The sequence below is a fragment of the Elephas maximus genome, chromosome 10, assembly GCF_024166365.1.
Source record: "Elephas maximus indicus isolate mEleMax1 chromosome 10, mEleMax1 primary haplotype, whole genome shotgun sequence".
NCBI classification, from domain to species: Eukaryota; Metazoa; Chordata; class Mammalia; order Proboscidea; family Elephantidae; genus Elephas; species Elephas maximus.
Window position 1 is genome coordinate 20,785,166 of NC_064828.1, and position 11,687 is coordinate 20,796,852.

The window sequence follows — 11,687 nt, forward strand, 5'->3', positions numbered from 1 at the left end:
CCTGTCATTTACCAATGGGCTCATGAACAAACTGGCCATGGTGGCAGGGATGGATATTATGCATTGGCTCAGCAACATGGACTTCTACTCACCAAGGCCAACTTGGCTATAGCCACTGTTGAATGGCCAATCTGCCAGCAGCAGACACTAACAATGAGCCTCCAATATGGCACTATTCCTAGGGGTGATCAGCCAGTAAACTGGTGGCAGGTCAATTATGTTGGACTGTTTCCATCATGGAAAGGGCAGCCTTTTGTTCTTCCTGGAATAGATACTTACTCTGGATATGGATTTACCTTCCCCGCATGCAATGCTTCTACCAAGTGGACTTACAGAATGCCCTATCCACTGTCATGGTATCCCATACAACATTGCTTTGGATCAAAGCACTCACTTCACAGCAGATGAAGTGTGGCAATGGGCCCATGCTCATGGAACTCACTAGTCTTACCATGTTCCCACGTGGTTTCCGTAGTGTAGTGGTTATCACGTTCGCCTCACACGTGAAAGGTCCCCGGTTCGAAGCTGGGCTGAAACAGTTGCTTCTGGAAACACTGGTGCCATAGTGGTTAAGTGCTACAGCTGCTAGCCAAAGGCTCGACAGTTTGAATCTGCCAGGTGCTCCTTGGAAACTCTATGGGGCAGTTCTACTCTGTCCTATAGGGTCGCTATGAGTCGGAATCGACTCGACAGCACTGGGTTTGCTGGGTACCATGTTCCCATCATCCTGAAGCAGTTGGCTTGATAAAAAAATGGAGTAGCCTTTTAAAGAAACAATTATGATGCCAGTTAGGTGGCAATACCTTGCTGAGGTGGGGCAATGTTCTCCAGGAGGCTGTATATGCTCTAAACCATCATTTAGTATATGATGCTGTTTCTCCCATACCCAGGATTCATGGATCCAAGAATCAAGGGGTGGAAATAGGAGTGCCACAACTCAATATTATCCCTAGCGGCCCACTCACACAATTTTTGCTTCCTGTCCCCGCAACCCTGTGGGTCTAGAGGTCTTAGTTCCAAAGAGAGGAATGCTCCCACCAGGAGACACAACACTGATTTCATTGAACTGTAAATTAAGAATGCCACCCGGACACTTTGGGCTCTTCATGCCACTGAATCAACAGATAAAGAAGGGAGTCACTATACTGGCTGGTGTGATCAATACTGATTACCAAAGGGAAACTGAACTGATATTACAAAAATGGAGGTAAAGAAGAGTACATCTGGAATGCAGGAGATCCCTTAAGGCATTCTTAGTACTACCATCCCTGTGATTAAAGTCAACGTAAAACTACAGCAACCGAATCCTGACATGACTACTAATGGCTAAAACCTTTCAGGAATGAAGGTTTGGGTCGCCCCACCAGGCAAAGAACCATGACCAGCTGAGGTGCTTCCTGAGGGCAAAAGGAATACAGAATCGGTGGTGGAAGAAAGTTCTAAATGCCAGTTACAACCACTTGACCAGCTGCAGAAATAAGGACTGTAATTGTCATGAGTATCACTTCCTTGTATGTGTGCATCAAATATTTTTGTTTTCTTCACTTACAAACTATAAGATGTAAATAGGGCTAGTGCTTTTCCAGTTGTACATATGTTAGTTGTATCATGTTAGGCTCAAGCATGACTTTGTAATTGTCTGTATTTAGAAATTGTGTATGGTTGAAGGAGATGTGTACAGGTGCCAAGTCGACAAGGGGTTGTGATGGTTAAGGCTGTGTGTCAACTTGGCTGGGCCATGATTCTCCGTGGCTTAACAGTTATGTAATGGTGTAGTTTGGCAGTTATGCAATGATGTAATTTGAAAGTTAGGTAATGATGAAGTTATACTCCATTTTGTGATATAATGCAATCATCTCCATGATGTGATCTAATGTGATCAGCCAATCTGTTGTAAGGAGAGTTTCATTGTGGGTGTAGCCTGCATCCAATATATGTGTTTATTCTGGCAAAGCTCACTGCCATTGCTCACTCTGGATCCTGCCTTCGGCTCATCATCATTTGGATTCTAATTCTTGGGACTTAAGCCTGCAGTTTGCTGTGTTGCCTGTCAATCCTGGAATTTATTGACCTCCACAGCCTGTGAGCCAACAGCCTGCTGTCTTACCTGCTGCTCTTAGACTTATCAACCTCTACAGGCCATAAGCCAGTAGCCTGTTGTCTGATCGGCCGATTTTGGGTTCATCAGCCCCTGCAGCTATGTGAGTCAGGAGAAGCCTCCAGTCTGACACCTGACCCACAGACTTGGGACTTGCCAGCCTCTGCAACCATGTGAGCCATTTCCTTGAGATAAGTCTCTCTCTCACTCTATCTCTCTCTCTATATACATACACACATACACGCTTCACTGGTTTTGCTCCTCTAGAGAACCCAGCCTAAGACAACCAGGTTTGGTTTAAAGAATAATTTCCAAGCAATTAGAATGTTCTGAGAATTAGGTGGTAAGTTTCCTGTCATTAGAGATATGCAAGGCAAGACTGGTCAATCACTTTTAAGGGAAGTTACATAGGGAACATAGTCATTAGAAGCTTAGAATGTATTATTTTTAAGGTCTTGTCCAACCCTCAGGTTTCATGATTTTAGGGTCTAACCTACTGCTTTTCAATTAGTTGGTATCCAATTAATGTTTTATTGAATAAATTTTAACTCACTCAATTACCCCCATGAAAAAAGTTATAGTTGTTCCCTATTGACTTCTAAACGAAGCACTTTATGAAATCGGTGAATATATTCTTCATTTTAACTAGCTAAAATTTCTAAGGAATAAAACCTACTTGTTTATTTAATCAAACAACTCCTATTAACTTTCATTCCTTTTTCCACTTTCATTTTGTCTCCCCTGCAATAAGATGACACTTCAACCCCAATTCTAAAGTCATTCCTTAAGTAGAAACTCCAAAGAAACTAACAGCAGACATAAGCATTTTAATTCTTGAAATTAGGAGCATTTTGCCTCTTACTAGATCACAGTAATAAACTTGGGCTACCCTCATTCTCAGATTTCTATTTTGTTTCCATGCCATGTCTTTATAAAAGAACAACTGCAATATTCCTCAAAAAAGTGAGAAGGGTCTAGACTAATCTCTCTCTGAAGAAAAAAAAAAGAGAATTTATAGTTTTTAGGGGTTGTGAAAACCAGGAAATAATAGAGAAATCATGCATTCTGCAGGAATTCTCCTGAGTGTATTAAATTAAACTGACAGCGTTGATATCGCTATTCATGTTGAAATAATTAGCAATTCTAAGACTATTAATGGTGCATTGTATCACTGTTTTAGAATCAGTAGGATGAATGCAAAAACCTTTTGGTGACTTTTGCTCCTACTAAAATTTAATTAGCCTTAGTTACTGACCTCATGTTTTATGTAACAGTACACTCCAAAATGATCTCATAAAGAATTAAGTTTTGGAAGAAAGTCATTCTTGCTTTAAACACTAGCATTGCATAAAAGTTCTCTGAGTGTTTTTTAACTACTTTTGCAAAGTATTCTTATAATTGCTAACATTACCTATGGGACTGACTCACTTTGAATTTAATTGAAGTAAAAATGTGTCTCTTTGACAAGGTCACTTTTTAAAGTGGAGCTGCACTACTTTGCATTAAGTTTCTGATTTTTTTCTTTCTAAATTAACTATGATCTATAAAATTATCGATAAAGAATAATACCTTGGCCATCAAATATTAATAATGATTACAAGAGGGGAAAACTACCTTTAATGCACGTAAAATTTATGGATGGTAATAATCTCTACGACATCTGAAAGACTGAGTCTGTGCGGCTGGGTATGAGCAACACAGTGAGGTTCAGTGGAAGCCTCTGAGCCAGAACAGCTATAACTCATAAGAGATTTGAGACTATGAGGTATACTAGCTATACTAATTTAAACTAGCTGAAACCAAACAACAGCTTCAAAACATATAAACAAACAAAACCCAGGAAGTATTACATATTATAAGGTGGTGTTGTGATAGTGGTTGTTAATGTTGCTGTTGTTTGGGGGTGGATGGGAAGGAGTTAACCCACCAATAACTCCATGTCCTTTAGCTGGAGTTTCAGTAATACTTTGTATTTGCATGTTTTGAAAGCGTCTTGTGGCAACGGTTAATTGTTTTGCATTAATAAATTATCTTACCTTGAAAATTGCAAAAATATTGGACTTTCTCCTCCTTCAGGATGTTGCTATTAAATGTACCTACCTAGTTTTGAGAAAAAGGAAAATGATGGTCTAATCTTCCCTCCAATGGGTCAGTTGGCCAGAGCTTACATTAAACTTCCTCCTGAGCTAAAGCCAATATCATGCTGGTCAAATGAACCATGATAGCTCAATACGCTCAAAATGCAATGGTTGAGCATTTGACTTTTTCATGCAACATTCAGTTCTTTAAGACCTCATATTTTGTTATTACAATTTTATTATGGTAGAAGCTACAGGGCATATAGTGGTTTTGGGATTCTCTTGGTTAGTGGTATTTTCAAATATCACTTAAGGCAAGGTTGTCACTTCAGGCTGGTTCACAAACACTGTGATCATTGCAGTGGTAGCTATGGAATGAGGGGAGCAGCATGGTGAGCTGGAAAAAACATAAGACTCAGAGATAAAAGGAAATAATCACCATATTCAAGGTTCAACCACTTACAAGATGTGAATATGGACAAATCACTAAATTCCTATGTGTCTCAGCTTCCTCAGCTATAAAATAGATATACATATCAACTCCCAGTTTGTGTGTGTGTGTGTGTGTGTGTATGTGGATCCAAATTCCAAGGATCTATACATATATACCAAAACCAAAAATCAAACCCACTGCTGTTGGGTCAATTCCGACTCATAGTGACCCTATAAAACAGAGTAGAATTGCCCCATAGGGTTTCCAAAGCTCTAATCTTTACAGGGCAGACTGTCACATCTTTCTTCCATGGAGTGGTTGGTGAATTCAAACTGTTAGCCTTTCTGTTAGCAGCCAAGCACTTATATTAATGCAGGAAACTCAACTTTGCCTATTTTCATACGTGTTTCTCATTTGAGTCTCCTTGAACTAGGATATGTGGACTATGCAGGTATACCCCTCTTCTGGTTCTATCCCATGTCCACACAGGTGAGAAGGTTGTACCAATCCTATATGTAGTCAAGCATTTATTGTACCCATGTGTCGTGGATTGAATTGTGTCCCCCCAAAAATGTGTGTATTAACTTGGTTAAGCCATGATTCCCAGTATTCTCTGGTTATCCTCCATTTTGTGATTGTAATTTTATGTTAAAGAGGATTAGGGTGGGCTTGTAACACCCTTACCAGGTCACATCCCTGATCCAATGTAAAGGGAGTTTCCCTGGGGTGTGGCCTGTACCACCTTTCATCTCTCAAGAGATAAAAGGGAAGGGAAGCTAGCAGAGAGAGGGGAACTTCATACCACCAAGAAAGCAGTGCTGGGAGCAGAGCACGTCCTTTGGACCCGAGGTTCCTGTGCTGAGATCCTCCCAGTATAAGGGAAGACATGCATCATAAGGACCTTCCTCCAGAGTCGACAGAGAGAGAGAGCCTTCCCCTGGAGCTGGCACCCTGAATTTGGACTTCTAGCCTACTGACCTGTGAGAGAATAAATTTCTCTTTGTTAAAGCCATCCACTTGTGGTATTTCTGTTATAGCAGCACTAGATAACTAAGACACCATGATTCTTACGATATCACAACCAATCAACAAACTTTATTGACTGCCTACTTTTTTTTTTTTTACTATATGCCAAGCACTATGTTAGTCCCTATGAAGTGTTTAAAAACGTAATAAAAAAAGGAGCATATAATTTAATTAAAAGGACTGGGTAGACACATCGAAGTGCTGAGGAATGCCTAGGAAAAAAATACATCAAGTCAAACGAAGCTATCTCAGTGTTCATAGACAACTGAACAATGTCAAGGAAGAAGTCTTTCTTAAGAAGGCAACTTGCTAAAAATGTTCTGCACCTTGAGTGGCAGAGTACAAGGGAGAGAGGTACCTTAAGGCAAAAAGAGTGGCGTGGCACAACAAGGACCTACTCTATATCTCCTTCAGTTACTTATTTAGCCTAAGAATCACCTATTTTCTTTTCTGAGGTACAGCAAGGTTTTTTGTTTTTGTTTTTAGTTATACATATAATACTGGTTCTAGAGGCTGAGAACAAGAGTTCTGTATAAAATGAGACTTGGAACAACCAAAATGTCCATCAACAGATGAATGGATAAACAAAATGTGGTATATATACACAATGGAATACTGCTCGGCCCTAAAGAGAAATGAAGCCCTGATGCATGCTGCAACATTGATGAACCTTGGAAACATTGAGTGAAGAAACCAAAAATTATTAGTGGTTACCGGGGATGGGAAAGAGTCTTTGCTTAGGGGCATTGAGTTTAAGTTAATGCTGGAATGGTTTGGGAAAGGCTATGAGAATGGTTGCACAACTTGAAGAATGCAATCAACGTCAATGAATTGTACATGTAGATATTGTTGAGACCGTGTATGTTTTGTTCCGTATGTTTTCACCACAATAAAATAAAAAAATGAGATTTGCTGTGTGAACTCAGTCAAGTCACATACTCTCCTTGAGTCTGAAGTTTTCCATTTGGAAATAAGAATTCCATCTGTTCTCCAGAATTGCTGTGTACTGTCACACATATAATTCTTCATGAGGAAAAAAACATCGTGAAAACATTATTTGCTCTTGTTGATATTCTTTTAATGAGAAAATTCAAAATACTTGTAAGAAAACTCTTCAGCCTTCTTTGAGCTGAACAATTTCATAACAGTGACTGTTTCAGTATAAACTGGAACTGAGCCACGACAAAGCCTACAACAGACGAGAAGGGCTCAAGATGAGGCCCACCCTTGGACAGGCAGTTATCTCTCTCCCGGACAAAGACATGCAAAGAAGTATCCAGTCAAAGAAGAAAGGATTATTCTACCTCATCATGGAAGATGTGCACTTTTGCCTTTATTGAAAATTTTCTAAATCCTCTACTAATTACTCCTAAATGTGTACATAAATTAGCTGCTCAGACAAAGTATCTAAAATTGTATTCCCATTATATTTCTGGATTTTATCCTCTCAAACTACTCAAGAAGAACTAAGAATTCTCTAAGATATTATCTAAGATCTTTCTCATAGAATAATCAGGAAAGTCTCTTCTTGGGTGAAAGCATGATTTTTTAACTCAAGAAAAATGTGGGGAAAAGTACCAATCTTTAAAAAAGTAACGCATGAGGAAAGAAGCATGCCAACTCAATGTTTTCACCAACTCTACAGGACTGCTTAAAAGTCAGCACTTACCAGTCATTAATGCAAGACAATAAAAAACTGTCTTTTTTTCTTTTCGTAAATGAATTTTAGGTGAAGATTTGAAGATGGATTCTTTGAGTTGGCAGGGCGGTAGGCAAATCCCATCCTCTAACCCCAAGGCAGGCAAGGTCAGGAAAAGCTCTTGAAAGTAGCTTATTTTACATCATAGCCCCAGGTTAAGCCAAAATAATCCAGGAGAAGGAAACAACAATCATAACAGAAAAAAAAAAAAAAATTCCCACAGTGAACTATACACCCCAGATGCCCAGACTTTCCATGGGATCTTAATGAGGGTCAGAGGTCAGTGCTAAGGAGCCTGGTGAAACAGTGAGAACCAAGATCCTGTTTCCATTTTAATGCCCTTATGTTTATGTTTTGCGTTCTGCAGGGGAAAGGCCGAGACAATTCCACTTCCAGGGAGGCCAGAGAAAAAATACACTGGATGTAGTAGTTTCACAGAAAAACAGGGTTGTTCCATGAGGCTGAGGGGAGCCTCAGCTTAAAAAGAAAAAATACAGAACTGCCACAAAGTATACTGGTAGTTGAAAGTTCTCATTCAGGCCTGGCCTAAAATTAAAGTATGTTACAGAAATAGAGACCATTGTTTTCCTCTGGCCCTTCACCTCTCCACCCACACACCTCCAGAGAAGGCTGCTCCTGTTTAAATTCAGCAGAGATGTTAGTTACATAATGAGCATGTGCCAGCTCAGCGTCGCAGTTTTCCAATTTGTCATGCCTGACCTTCCTATCACACTCTGATAGACTTTATTCTGTTACAGCGGCTAATTTTATTTATTTTAGAGACCGAGATTATGGTTTATCATGAATTTAAAGTTACCTACTTGCTTGGGCACTTACTTATTTCAAAGTTTATTTTTTCTCTCCCCAGCAAAATTTCTCCCGACGGGTAAAATGCTAGACCCTTTTCCACCAACCCTTAAACTGCCATCCTTTTCTTCACCTCTGAACCTTTGATGACCTTTGAAACTAGATCCAAATCAACCGTTCATGTAGTTCCTGAGCTTATCTCTTAGATAACTTTAACTTCCGGTTTCCAGGCTGGGCCTAGCTGGAAATCCTGAAACAACATGACTATGTTCATCCTAGAGAGAAGTCCAGGGGGGATCTGAAATGCCAGTCTCTCCTATTCTCACCTTACCAAATGTCTAGATGCTCCCGGCTAGGATTCAAGGAGGTATATAAGCTTCTCCGACCATTTTGTGGTTAGACAGTTGGGAGAAAACACCATGACCGTTTCATCCAAAAGAGACAAGGGAATGGGGTTCTTGGGTCTAGGTTTGGTACTAAAGATGAAATAAGCCACAGGCCCTAATGGTCAGCAGTTGTCAATGTCTGAGTGCCAACTCTGTGCCAAGCCCTGTGATACGCACTTATATGGACCATCTCCCTGAATCTACCCAATGGTTCTATGACGGTAGTTATTGTTATTCTCCCCCATTTTATAGATAAGAAAACTAAGTTTAGGGAGATTAATCTTAAAGTTAAAAAGTTAGAAAGGGCTAGAGCTAGGATTCAAACCCAGTCTGATGCCAGAGTCAGCAGCTTGTGTTCTTCACTGTAGCACTATGGCTGTGGATTTGAATTACCTGAAAAACTTTTTAACACTATTGATCCCTGCTTCTACCACCAGCTTCACCACTCCCCCAGCAAGAATCCATTTCCCTAAGTCAGGTTGGAGTGCAAACATCTGCACTTAAAACTAACAAAACACTCATTTGGCTCTGATGCCAACCAAAGTTGGAACCACTGCCATAGATTATAATGTAGGTCAATAAGATTCATGAACTGTAAAGCATTCTATGAATACTTTTATAATCAATAGGCTTCTTGAGGACAGGGACTTCATCTTACAAATCTTTGTATTTCCTTTTCCATTCATTCATTGACCAAACATTTATTAAGTCCCTCCTATCATCCAGAAGGAGTCCCTGGATGGTACAAACCGTTAGTGCACTTAGTTGCTAACCAAAAGGTTGGAGATTTGAATCTACCCAGAGGTGCCTTGGAAGAAAAGCCTGGCAACCTACTTCCAAAACAAATCAGACATTGAAACTCTAGGGAGCACAGTTCTACTCCGACACGCATGAGGTTGCCAGAAATTTGAGTTTAATCAATGGCAATTAGTTTTTGTTGTTGTTGTTGTTTGTTTGTTTTATCTTCCAGGAACAGTGAGACCTTGTCATAAACTTCAGACAAGGTCTCTGTGCTCTGGACACCCAATGACAGATACCCTATGACAACTCAGTGCACATAGTAGGCATTCAAAAGCAGCTATAGAATTGAACTGTTAAGCTACAGTAAACTATGAGGGAAGGATAACACAAAATACTGATACATATTGCTTTGCTTCTAAACTTTTACTTGTAGTTTGGGTCAGATACGATACGTAAGAACAGTATCAGCCTTTTGGTTAGTTAAGAGATGAAAAAAACTCTGTGTTCTGCACCTGCAGTCTCCCACCAATATCACCCCAACCACCTTAATTTTATCCACTGAAACCCCATTTTTATGCGATTGGAGCAACGACATGATGCAACTTACCCATCAGCAGGGGAGACGCTTTCAGTTTTCTTCTCTAGTACCGGTGATGGGTCTATACACTCACCCCATCCTTTCTGGAGACCAGTGAGATCCATTGAAAAGTGGAAGTCCAGGTTGGCTGTGTCCCTAAGTTCTCAAATTCCAGTTTGGTTTACCTCTACTTTCTGGGTAGCCGTAAATCAAGCATTTCTATTTTAGTAGCCAAAAACACAAGATTTGGGTTTATTCACTTAGATTTTTCGTTTCTTCCCCCCCACCCCCACACACAAATTTTCATGAAGTTTATCTGGTCTTAGTTTCTATGCCTGTTAAATAAGAAATGCCTCATTAGCATTCATGAATTAATTCAAAATTTCAGGCATGTAAATTGTTGATCTAAAGAAAAAAATTTTACCCTGTAAACTAGTACATCTCAGCGCATACAGCTGAACTGACTTAAAATACATTCTCCTTTCATCAGACAAAATAACACTTCTTTAGTGTTCAGCTCTACTAGCAATTTCTTTTCAAACCATCCCAGATTTTTTCAAAAAATAATGATTTTTAAATTATATACCTAATAAATCCTGCCTTGGAATAAATTCCCAATCTTTTTTTCACGTAACTTACTTCCCTTTTAAAAAATATACCTTATTTTAGGAATTTGCAGTGAGTTTTTTTTAAATATATATGCTTAAGAGAAATAAGCAAGAAGAACACAGTAATTCAAAAGTGACAGATAAATTTGATATGAAACATTCCCCCAAAGCTCAAGTGCTTTTTTGAATGTCTAAAATAATGCCCACTGGAATCCAATCTAGGATCTTTTGTTTAACTGGGAACATGGCCATGAACTTGGGGAAAGAGATCAGGGCAAAAGCTTGATTTCTGTTTGCGGCACTGTCTTTTTGTAAGAGTGAAAATAAAAGACACATTTACACAGAGAGTGCTCTTGCTATAAGGCCCCTCATATACAATCAAATGAGGGAAATGTAATGTTATTTAAGGGAATGCAAAGGAAGAAATGACAGAGTTATCTGAATGGTGACCTCAGCAACAGGAGCCTGAGCTCGCCTCTCTTGGGGCAAACTAGAAACCAAGTGAGGCTCAACTCAGTCTGAGAGTTCTGTCTAGACCAGAGAACTGGAAACTGGGCCTGAGAACTTTCTGACTTTGTTTTGCAGCATCAGACTATAAACAAAGATATTTTTATTACCTTCTGAACAATTTCCCTTTCCAAACACCATTTGTCAATCAAGTTGGGCATACAGAGCACACTCAAAGTTCTGTGAAGGAAAACTTCCCTATGTAGCTTGAGCAATTTTAATCCGGGATCCTTTGGCTATTTATTGAGTGCCTTTTCCTTACTAAGCACTGGAAATCCAGTGGAAAGTAAGATACGCAGGGTAGAGGCAAAGAGTATCAAAAGACCTGAGATGAAGCTAAACAATAGAGTAACATTTGTTCAAACAACCAGTCTTATAAACTACAATGGTACCAGAATTTTTACTTCCTACATTCACTATTTCTGAAGGCTAAAAATCTAACAAAATAAAAAGTAAAGGGAAATCTATAAATTACTTCATGTTTGAATTTCCATTTATTTTATCCTATCTTTGTTGCTGTCATTGTTGTTCGAACAGAGGGTCAGAATGCACAGCTATGAGAAAGAGAGCCACAAAACAATTAACAGACACTTGAAAGCAACTAGTATTGACCACCCTAACACCACAGCAATGAAAACGTTTGCTCCAGTTGTTAGGTGCTGTCGAGTTGGTCCCTACTCACAGCGACCCTACGTACAACAGAAGGGAACACTGCCTTGTCCTTGGC

The 11,687-nt window shown here is 39.5% G+C and overlaps 1 non-coding gene across 1 annotated transcript; it reads left to right on the forward strand.

The window, feature by feature from the left end:
• Positions 1-465: 465 nt before the first annotated feature.
• Positions 466-538, forward strand: TRNAV-CAC (transfer RNA valine (anticodon CAC)). Its single transcript has one exon. It is a non-coding gene; the product is annotated as a tRNA-Val (tRNA).
• The last annotated feature ends 11,149 nt before the right edge of the window (positions 539-11,687 follow it).